Genomic DNA, 12,510 nt, shown 5'->3' with positions numbered 1-12,510 from the left:
TAAGGTGTGGATTCCTCTCTCATGATTTAATTGGCATTAATACGGATTATTTAGCCCATGATGCATGTTGATACGGATCCAGATACCCAAGTACGTCATTTCAATAGATTTCGCTTCAATTTATTCTCGCCATTACAATTCCAATTTTAGGATAATTTAAATCACTTCCACCGCAATTTCAACCACCCAATTACAAAATTAATTCTACATATAATTAAAATCCTCCTCCTCCTGGGATCGACACTCGTCACCATTGATCTATACTACAATAGATTCGTGCGCTTGCGAGTACATTAAAATTTGCACAACAAGTTTTTGGCGCCGTTGCCGGGGAGGTAAGTAATTTTAATTCATAGAATTAATTTATGTGAATAATTCCATTTAAATTGTTTTCTGGTATTTTTTTTATTTATAAAAAAAGAAAAAAAAAAGTGAATCTTCATTTAAAGGTTAATATTTCTTTTCTTTTTTCTCTTCTTTAAAATTCTGTAATTTAATTTCCAATTTATTTTTCTTTATAATTTTTTCTTGTTTATTTTATTAATTTAATTTTTAGTTAATTTATTTCACGTATTTGTTTTTGTGTATTTTTATAGAAAGGTTTTAATAGCGCAATAAGGTTAGTATCGTAATTTCTCTCTCTTATGTATTTTTATTTGTTTTGTTCCCATCTTTATTTTCATTTTATTTGTTTTGCATGCATGGTCGTAGGTCATTATTACCTAATCTTGAACCTATAGACCTTGAACTAGAAAAAACACTTCGCACACACAAGCAAATTAAAAATAAAATGGATTTACAATCACAAGAGAGGCCATTTAAGGACTACTTCAGTCCCTTAGCTAATTTGAACATATCATGCATAAGATACCCAAATGTAGCTGCTAGGAGCTTTGAACTAAAACCTAGTGTGCTAAATTGTCTCCCCACATTTTATGGCCTAGAAAATGAGGATCCATATAATCATCTGAATGATTTTCATGCCATTTGTCAAACTTTTAAATATGAAAATTTTTCAGACGATGATGTTAAACTTAGACTATTCCCATTTTCTTTAAAAGATAGAGCTCGTTCATGGTTAAATACTTTACCTGCTAATAGCATTTCATCATGGGAACAAATGGTAACGAAATTTTTGAATAAATATTTCCCAGTGCATAAAACCAACGCTATTCGCAGGGAAATCTCGGAGTTTACCCAGAGAGATGACAAGCAGTTTTTCGAAACATGGGAGCGATTCAATGGGCTACTCTTGAAGTGTCCACATCATGGGTACGAGAAATGGCACTAATGCCAATACTTTTTGGAGGGATTATTGCCGAATGTGCAAGAATGGTTAATGGCAACAAGTGGAGGAGAGCTAATGTCAAAAAGTGCATCAGAAATTTGGGAATTCTTCCAACGACAAGCAGATAATTCCCAACAACAGAGTCGATCACTCAGGAATACTAGAAGAATTAAGGGAGTAAATGAGGTTCACATTGGCGAGTCAAGTTCAGAAATTAAAGAAGTCAAAGCGATAATTGAAGGTCTCTCTCGACAAATAGCATCGTTATCGACTGCTAAATCAACAGAACCATATGACCATGACTCATACTCAGATCAAGCCAATGCCATAGGTGTAATGAGAAAGCCATCAAATTACAACCCATACTCCAACACATATAACCCTGGATGGAGAGACCACCCCAATTTTTCATGGTCTCAAGGACTCCAACAGAATGGACCAGCAGCTTCAGTTCCACCAATGCAACCAATTCCTCAAGTTCCTCAAGCCTCTCAGCCACCATTTAGACCATACAATCAAAACCAGAACTACTCTCAACCTAGACCATAGGAGGATGCATTCCAGAATTTTAAGAATGTTACTCAGTCCACGATTGAGCAACAGAACCGCACCATTGATGGACTACGAAATGAGTTGAGAACAGGCTTCAATTCACAAGCCCAATCAGTTTCAAGCCTCGAGAAGATGGTGGGACAACTTGCTTCTTCAGTTCAAACCTTGGCAATGACTGTTGAGAAAGGCAAGTTTCCAAGTCAACCAGTGCCTAATCCTAAAGGAGTGCATGAAGCAAGTACCAGTTCACCACAGCAGCATGGAGAGGTCAAAGCAGTCATGACCTTTCCAAGTCAACCAGTGCCTAATCCCACGCCTTCCGATGTTGTCACCACTGTGGTTCCTCCTCAACCGGGCAATGAACGTCATAAGTATAAGTGCCAAAATTGTGGTCGTGTGGGGCACAGCAAGCGCACGTGCAAGTTGGCCAACCCCATTCTATCTAAGGTATCCGCTACTGTTTGTCTGAAGGTATAATAAACAATCTATGTGTACTCAATTTCTGTTCACTTGATGCAATGTGTTGTTCTTCTGTGTGTTCACATTTAAATGAATGGGGTTCATGATTTGTAAATGCACTTTATGAACCATGGTGGTAAGATGATTGTCTTCTTTGTACCTAATAATACCTTGCATCAATCTATTGAAGCTAAATGTTGCCCAGTTCATCTTCTTAATACAATTAACATCAATTAAAGAATATAAAAATGATGAACTTATGTGTACGCCAATTGGAGGACACAGTACAGTGCATAATGTAAATAACATAAATGTCACTTTGAAATCATCGTCAGCCCCCCTACAATTACGCAGAATATCAGATAATATCTTAATATTAATTCCACTAGAGGTTGCATTAAACTTTTCTAAGTATATTGCCACTCTTGACCTATCACCCTCTAACTGAATAGGCATTCCCCCATCACTAACTCCCATGATGTAACTAAAACTATTACAACTCAGTTCTAAATTTGCACCGTTCAATTCTATTGTATAACTCGTTGTCTCAATCCTCTCAACTAACCAACTACATAGTTTTCTTTTTAACCTTCCACAACTTATCTGAATTAGCCTGCCCAATCCTATATCAGATGCTGCTTGTTTTTGTTCATCTGTCAATTCTGACACTATGGCTGCTAGCCTGTCAAGAGCACACCTAGTGAGAAATTTTGCTTCTAATCCGACATATTTCTCTACTGGGTAATGCTGACTTTATATGATTTTTCTCTCAGTGCAACTCTAAATGTAGTCCAATTCCTTGCGAACTGGGCAATTCCATATGACAAGCTCAGTCAGTTTCTACACAGCTAAATGCATGCACAAGGTTACAACAATACTCAACTTCCTCACTCTTTTGTAATGCATGCCTTCCATCCGTTGCTTTCATTCGCCATACAGCTTCCCCACTACTCAATTCCAATAAACAAAACATAAATCATGATTAGTTATGCTACACACAAATCGCCTCTTCAGTTGTCATGTACCTTAGATGGACTATCAATGTATGTATTAGCTTATATCCTAATATACTTACAAAAAGCTTACGAATCCATAGTTGCAATGACCATCTTCATTTTCTTCAACATTCTCATCTTCTGAACATTTGTTGCAACATCGAGAATCCCACTCCTTTCGGTTGCGACATGACCCCCATTCCATTCCTACAACAAAATCGCACCATAATCTATCACATATTTTGCTTTCGGTTTTGAAACATGATTATTGCAATCACCTGTCAGGTCAATCACTCAAATCTTTTATCCCGATTAAATACGTCACATATTTCTCACCACTACTACATTAACTACATTTCACTAAGTGTATAGGAAATAGCTAATTTACATATTACACAAGCGATGCCACCATCTCAGTTCAATTAACCAACTACAATCAGCTTACCGACCACTTGTACATGGAAGCCTCGCAAAATCTACATTACCCACACCATTATTTACTGTTCACATCATTTTCAATGCAATTGTTCATCACTCACCAAAGTTAACAGTTTCCGAACTAAGAATTCAAATAAACTATTAGTTACTAAGCTAATCTCTACTGCACAAACCTGTATTTTCAATCAAATTCTATCCTTCGTCAAGGTTTCATTTCATAAGTTGACAACTTACTAAGATAACTGAATTCAACACATAAAATGTTGCCATTTTCTACTTCTTTCTGTCAATTTCTATTTTGCAACCAACCCTAACGTCCTATGCCCATTTACACTTTTTCATGCCTACCCAGTGAACCACAATCAAATAATTATGCACATGGACACAAATGTTTTGCGAAATATGAATTTCCAGCTTCGACACATACCTCAACGCTGCAGTAAGCCACTTGGTAAGTGGTGGTTGATACCAAATTGCAACTCTATGATGTACACCAACTTTGCACAGTATATCTTTGCTCACTTTTCTCAGCCGCGATTGAAATGGTTGGATTCCACTGTTGGATACCAACCCAATCGCCTAGAACTGACAATAATTTTTAATCTCACAACGTAACTTAATCAGTGAATAAATCCCCAATTGTACAGATAAAAACCCAATCTTCTTTGCAAACACTGACCCTATAACTGATTACCTTGTTTTCCTGTAATAAAATCTAAATAATAAATATTCAATACTTCATTACAGCTTTCGATAATACTTTCAACACAACACAGCCGACGACCATCGCCTGCAAAACTTCATCCGTGGGAAGATTTGCAATTGCTGCTACACGCGAGTGTTTTTTTTTTTTTTGTTTTCGATTTACACGTGCTACGTCTTCAACCAGTTACCCGTTTTCTAAATGGTAAATCTCGACCGTTAAATATCTTCCTTCCCAATCTAAAGGCTCATTCGCTATAAGACAAAGGAGTGGGGTACCAAACCCCTGACGCAACATAGCTGGATCCACTTATCCTATTATCCCATCTGAGTAAACATTTCTTTTCTTCAAAATAAGGCTCTTTCACTGCGAAAGATTGTAAAGAATGAAAAAGAAAATAGTCTGATTTGAAAATCTCAATAGCTTTGTGTACAAATTTAAATTTAAGTAAAATTTGAAAATCCGAGTGATCTTTTCGTTCTTTTTTTTTTAATGGAGAAAATCTATTAAGAATTGATCCCAAGAACTGATACTAAGAATTGAAGGAGCATTTACCTAAAATGTAAGAAAAATAATAAATAACACAGAACAGAAGTCCTATGTCTTAGAACAGAAGTCCTAAGTCTTAGGAATGCATTTATGCTTTTCTTGACATAATCACTCTAGATACAAATGCCTCGAATGTTTTCTAACGCTATATTATTAGAGGAACTCTAAAATACATTAGAGGTAATACAATCAACTAATGTATATATGACATATATAATTAAATTTAATATAGCTATTAGTTGGATGGCGGTTTTTTTAAAATAAATATACATATCTTATACTATTACTTATTTATTGTATGATTGATATAAAACATTTTTTTGGGTATATTAAATTATCTGATATCTAAAGATTAAATTATGTCTCGAATAATGCAGATTCGAGCCGGGTAAGACCACTAGGTGTCAAAGCTCTCCCAATAAGTATTTAACGCAGTTGTATTCTTAATTCTCGAATCGTTGAATCGAGGACCTTGATTAAGTTATAACAATCTCATACCAGCTAATCTATGCACTTAGTTGAATTTATATAATACTTTTGATGAATGATAAAATTTATATATTTCTTTATGAGAAAGGTCAAAATTTGCTGCTGAGTTATCCTGAACAACTCTTCAACGTGAAGTGATGCATTACTTTCACTTTGGTGCTTTTACTAAGGCAATTATTCTCTCTCTCTCTCTTTATTTACTTTGTTTTATATTAGATATTAAAAGTTGATAGTTAACTATTAGCAGACGTTGATCATTACTAGGTTGAAAACTTCAAATCGAAATTCTTATTAATATTAATATTATTATTTATTTCAAGCGCATTGTGTGGACTTCAAATTAGTAAATTCTATTAGATGATGTGACAATAAACTGTGAAGGATGGACAAATTAGGAAGAAAAGTGGAGAAGAAAAATAATACTGGAGAAGTAATTCTCAATGACTCGCTTGTGAATGGTGAACTTGATCTCCAAATTTATTTCACCAATTTCTACTTATCAATACGTTCCACTAAAAATTTTAAAATAATTTTCTTTCTCTGTGTATTCCATCTAATCCCACATTACTCTTGTTATAAAAAGAAAATGAAATTCATAATTCGTTCAAACATAAGCTTGTTTTAAAATTTTTGTATAGCCAAAACGCAGTAGTAATAATGATAGTAATAATAAAACACTAGAACTTAATTACTTGAGTGTTGTTAATGGTGAAAAAAATTTGTGAGTTGGGGAATGAATGAATTTATCTAGAATGTGAGGTGAATGATAAATTTGATAAAAGTTACGTTCTTTTTCAATAATTTCATTTAAGGACAGAATGAGTAGTAGAATAAAAATAATTACTGGAATTGATGTCAGAATTTGAGGGGTAGATATCATCACTCTTCGCTGGCAGTGCCACACCCAGCTTTGGGCAAGGCCGGCCCATGGGGTGAGTCATATTGGTCCGTTTCATTTTTTTTTTTTAATTTTCTTGCCTTTCTCACAAAATAAGAATTAAATTTTGTCAAACAATGGTTATTGAACTTTATTTTAAATTGTAATAATTTTAGTCCAAGCCTTCGGCCATTGAACTAAATATTAATTTGCATTGCTGTAAACATAAGTTTAAATAGAAATCTAGCAAACAACATATCACTAAATAGTAGTGCAAATCCAATTCAAATTTGATTAATGACTTAAAGTTAATTTATAATTTAAAATAACATAATGTTAGTTAATAATAAAATTCTAGTTCAATTGAAATGGAATGTAACATTATTAGATTTGATATTGTTTGGTTGAAATTAATTTATTTAAATAATATATACAGAATAGTATAATTCAGTTAAAACTAAGTTACAAAATTTCAAAGCATGGTTTTTGTAATTTGTTCACATTTGTCTCAAACCGTGCTACGTTTTTATGGCCTATGAGCCCTGACAAAACGTGTATGCATCATGCTATGTTGTATGGACGTGTCTCGTGCCTAGTCTTATGCTCAAGAACTCGATCGACCCTTTTGAACATGTCACGTATTTTAAATTTAACTCTCATAATGCATGTATTCTTATCATGATCATTAGTTAATCTCAATAGAATTTAAACTCAATGTTGTTCAAATTAATTATAAGAAATTTTAAAGGTTTAGTCCCACTCCCAGTGTCACTTTATGTTTAAATTTGATTCCATATATATTATCATCCAATAACAATCCATCGCAACCTTATATAATATTAGCACATATTTGCACTGAATTTCAATATTCCCTTGGATAAATACTCATTAAGGAGCCAGGCATGGCATGCTCGGTACGAGGCTTTTTCTCATGGCGTGTTTAAGCTAACGTTAATTCATCAATTGGACTGATATGATCGGCTAGCTCAACATGCCGTGATATAAAAACATTTACGTTCAATCTTCAGATCTAGATATTAATTGTAAGAAAAAACAAACACACTCAGTTAAACAAAGAAAAACCAGTAGGTAAATTAACTGCAGCAACGTAAATAGCAACTGAAAATCACAACTGAAAAACAGGAGGGAAAAGAAAAATCGAAACAGTAAATGAAACCCGAGGCTTGCACAAGACAATTTCCTTAAAACAAATTTACCACCTACTGAAGTGTTTTAGGTCTGCTGTTAACTGTTTCCCAGAATACAACGGGGATGAATTTCCGGTCAAGCACAGACAGGTAATTCTGGCGAACCACAAGAGCGGTTAACTCGATCAGAAAAACAGACGAAAGAAGGAGGAAAGAAAAATTACAAATGCTCTGTGTGCTGGTTTCAGCGTGTGTAAAAATAGAAGAGAATGTGCCTTTTTATACTCATGTGAGGATGTAACAGCAGCATTTGTATTGAATTTCAGAATTCAATAAATGCAATTAAATAGTTATAACAGCCAATTCAATTCATTCAATTGATTTCAAAATTGAATTAAAAAACGTGAATTGTATAACAGCTAAAAAATTATTGTTGTGAAGCTGTTACAAATCCTTTGAATTCAAAACGTGAAACTGTTGCCATGCAAGCTTCCATGATTTTGGGCTGACATTCGCGTACGCAGGGCGCGCGGGTGCACACGAGTTCAACCAAATTGGTCTTGGATTTACACCCCCCTGCGCATGCGCGTGTGGAGAGAGCCTCTATCCTAATAATTCTTACTCATACATGGTTAAGTGTTTATATATAAACACTAATCCCTTGGCTTCTTTTTCCCATGTGGGATAAACCTCATTTCCTTTCAAATTTCCAACTTCAAGGGTGATCTTTGAGAGACAATTTCTTATTCACCCAAGCACCATTTTGAGAAAATAAAATTATACTTTTGAAGTATTAATGGAATAGAATCCGAACCTCACAAGATTTCTCACTTTCACTAAGTGGGGCCCACTCAAAATGTGCCATCAAAATAGCATATAGACATGCTATTTTTTCAAGATTAATTAATATATAGCATACCAAGATATAGATTACTTCAATCCAAACAGCTACAAATGAGCAAATGAAGTCAGTAACCTTTAACTAGTCAGAAATTACTTTGTAACTATGCTGAGGAACCTTTTTGAAGATGGCCCATATAAGGTCGAAGTAAAGAGGAAGTTGAGCACAAGCCAAAAGAGTCATTGGCAAGCATGCGGCTGCATAAATTAGATATGTTGCAAATCTCATCTCATCTTTTAAAATAAAGGAATGTCCCGAACAGAATGAGATCAAAATACCAGCTATTGATGTGAAGAGTGTCGTTAAATAGAAGCTTTCTCGGCAAATCCCTGGCATAATCGTTTTCTTGGCTACGAGAAGGGAGAATTGTAAGGAAGAAAAAACAAGGCTGTAACAGAGAAGCATAGAGCAAGAGGTGATGAAATGGCAAATACGTTGAATACAAGCTCATTTTCAAAAAATGGTTTACCACTCTCTTGGTCTACGCCGCCTGGCTCGATTGCCGAAGTTGCAAATACTACAGTTGTTATGAGTGCCGCCACGACGGAGCATGATTCGAAGGTTTTGGTCAGCCATTCCATTCCTTCTTGCACAAGGTCTTTGCGTGTTCCCGCCAAGACTTCCTTTGGAGTTTTGCCATTGTCGTTGAATTGAGTAAAAAGATGTTGTGGCATGGATTCCTTGACAAACTGCATACAATAAGAATAAGTGTACGATTGAGATTTTATTACTTTTACATTCTGTTTTAATCATTATAAAACTTACCTCTTGTGTAGTAACCAGTCTGTTCTTAACCTTAAACAAAACTAGTCACTACCCAGGATTTCCTAGATCAGATTAATGCAAGTTGCACAAAACTAAAGATCGAATAGAATCTATCACAACTTAACTCATCAAAATGGATTTAACCAAAAAACAGAAAGAACCAAGAATAAAACAAAATAGACAACCAAGAAACAGAAGGTTTACGTGGTTCAACAAAGCACAAGGTACTCTGTTTACATCCACGGGAGAAGTCTTTGATGGGCTTTTATTAATTCACAAATGGAGATTTAGCACAGAGCCTTTTACAAGATTCTTCCGAGAATAAAATGCATTCTTTCTCTAGAACTCTCTCTACAAGACTCACGACAACCATGCATTTCTGACCCTCATCCACAGACTTTATAACCTGTATAAGAGGCTTAGAAGATTTCCAAATCGTTCAGTTTGTTGACACGTGGGTAACAAACTTAACGAATTAATTTCCGTCTCCTGCATGTGCTTCCTCACATGATTACTTAAGTGGCTCATCTAAACGCGCCATAGTCATGTCGTTTAGATGTATTTGTTTTCTGCTGATAGCAGCTGAGCTGTACGTGAGTCTCTTAAAGCAATAGAAGCTAGGGGTGGGCATATTGGGTTTCAGTTCTAGTTGTTCGGGTTTTGGTTTGGGTTTCAACCCGATCGGGCTGGAGAATTGAACCCAATCGGGTTGAAAACGTCAACCCGAACCAAACCAAACCGAATTTAATTCGGTTCGAGTTTATAATTCGGATCGGATTGGTTTGGTAATTCGGGTTTGAATGGGTTGGAACAATTTAATATACAAATTCTACCAAAAATCTGAAATCCAAACAACCTTACCAACATTTCAACAAGTCATTTTAAAGTTAATAAAACATAAAACATGTAGTGAAAGAGATTTTTTTTATTTAATACATATATATTTTTTTTAAAAAGCTAAAACTTTAAAAAAAATCAACCCGTCCGGGTTAAAATTCGGTTTGGGTTCAACCCAAACTGAATTTTCACCTAAATAGGTTGATAGTTTGAATATGTTCGGGTTGCACAAGTTAACCCAAACCGAACCGAACCTGAAATAAATTTCGGGTTCGGTTCGGATCGGGTTAACGCCCACCCCTAATAGAAGCTTTAAAAGCTGTCGTATTCTGGAAATCAACCTGATTCACTTGTTAGCTTCACATTCTCCACCTTGAATCAAAGTTTTCCTTAATCATACTCCTTCTCTTGAACTTTACGCAACTTATTGGTCACATAAGCCAGCTGAGTCCAGACAGTTTCTGAACTTAGCTACTGGTACTACCTTAGTAAGAGCATTTGTAGGGTTCAAATAAGTGTGTATCTTCACCATTTTCACAGCACCTCTTGACACTTCATTTCGGATGAAATGGAGTTTGATATATATGCATTTAGTCTTCTCATGGTGTGCTGGGCTTTTACACAAGTGTATTGCACTCGAGCTGTCACAGTGAATAGGCATTGATTTCTAACTTAACCCTAATCTTCTCACTAGCCCTTTGAGCCATAGTGCTTCTTTTACTGCTTATGTAGCAGCTATATACTCTACTTCAATTGTTGAAAGGGCCACCACACTCTATAATGTAGCCTTCCAATTTACAGTGCAGTCATTCAGCATGAATATATAACCAGTGAGAGATATTCTTCTGTCTAAATCCCCAGCATAGTTTGAATCTATATACCCTCTCAGTCTATCATCTTCTTCTTTAGTTTTGCCATATGTCAAGCCATAGTTCACAGTGCCATGAAGATACCTTAGTATCCATTTGACAACCTTCCAGTGATCTTTGCCAGGCTGAACCATGTACCTACTTACAACACTGACAACATGTGCTATGTCTGGCCTTGTGAGTACCTTTGCATACATGAGGCAACCTACTGCACTTGTATAGGGAACATTGGTCATGTCTAGCTTTTTAGCTTCTATTTGAGGACACTGCAGGTTGCACAGCCTAAAGTGAGAAGCTAAAGGTAATTGTACAGGCTTGGCATTATCCATCTCAAACACTTCTAGTACTTTCCTCAAGTATTTCTTTTGTGACAGAAATAATTTGCCCTTACTTCTGTTTCTTCTTATCTCCATTCCCAGAATCTTTCGAGCATACCCCAGATCCTTCATTTCAAATTCTGAGTTCAGCAGCACCTTGAGCTTGTCTATCTCATCTCTATCTTTACAAGCAACCAACATGTCATCTACATATAGAAGGAGATATATGTATAGACCATCTTTGATTATTTTGTAGTAAACACAACAATCATAGCTGCATCTAATAAACTCATACATTTGCATAAATTCATCAAATCTAAGATACCACTGCCTAGGGGACTGTTTAAGCCCATAAAGAGATTTCTTTAGTTTGCATACATCGTCTTCTTTTTCAGGGAAAACATACCCTTTAGGCTGGGATATCAGTATCTCTTCCTCAAGTCTGCCATGTAAAACTGTTGTCTTGACATTGAGTTGATCAAGCTCCATGTCTTGAACAATAGTTATAGCTAGTATCACCCTGATTGAGGCATGTCTGACAACAGGGGAGAATACTTCTTTAAACTATATCCCTTCCTTTTGTGTATAACCCTTAGCTACTAGTCTAGATTTGAATCTTCTTGGTTCAGATCCACTTAGGCCCTTCTTGACTTTGAATATCCATTTACACCCAACCATTCTCCTGCATTTTGGCCTTTTAACCAGCTCCCATGTCTTGTTTTTATAGAGTGAAGTCATTTCTTCTTCCATAGCTCTTTGCCATTCCTCTTTGAATAAGCTCTGAGTTGCTTCTTTAAAGCTTTTTGGTTCCTCATCATCAATTTCATTTGCAGTTGTTAGGGCATAGCCAATGAGGTCTGCATATCCAAATCTCTTTGTGGGTTTGACTTGCCTTTTCTGTCTATCTCTTGTGAGTTGATATTCTTGAATTTGTTCCTGAGGACTTGACTGCTCTTGAGGTGATACTATGTCTTTTTCTTGTTCATTAACTCCACCTGAATTTGTCTGTTTTTTAATACAGAAGACTCCACCTCAAGTTCCAATCTATCTTCTGATCTAGATTTTTCATTTTCATCTCCAGCTGCTTCACTATCTTTAATTAAGCCACCTTCATTAAACACTATGTCTCTACTCACTATACACCTAGGTGGGTTAAGGTCTATACACCAGACTTTAAAACCTTTTACTCCTTCTGGATAGCCTATGAACACACTTTTCAAGGCCCTAGGAGCAAGTTTACCTTGACTAATGTGAACATAAGCTGGACATCCAAAAGCTTTCAAAATCCCATAGTCAACAGGTCTCTCACACCACATTTCAAAT

The 12,510-nt window shown here is 35.6% G+C and overlaps 1 non-coding gene across 1 annotated transcript; it reads right to left on the bottom strand.

Moving 5' to 3' along the window:
* Positions 1-1,171: 1,171 nt before the first annotated feature.
* Positions 1,172-1,275, bottom strand: LOC112095514. The gene has a single exon (XR_002903890.1). It is a non-coding gene; the product is annotated as a small nucleolar RNA R71 (small nucleolar RNA).
* Between the last annotated feature and the right edge of the window lie 11,235 nt (positions 1,276-12,510).

Source organism: Citrus clementina, unplaced genomic scaffold (assembly GCF_000493195.1).
Source record: "Citrus clementina cultivar Clemenules unplaced genomic scaffold, Citrus_clementina_v1.0 scaffold_9, whole genome shotgun sequence".
NCBI classification, from domain to species: Eukaryota; Viridiplantae; Streptophyta; class Magnoliopsida; order Sapindales; family Rutaceae; genus Citrus; species Citrus x clementina.
Note: the sequence above shows the minus strand (reverse complement) of the source record. Positions and strands in the feature narration are given on the sequence as shown.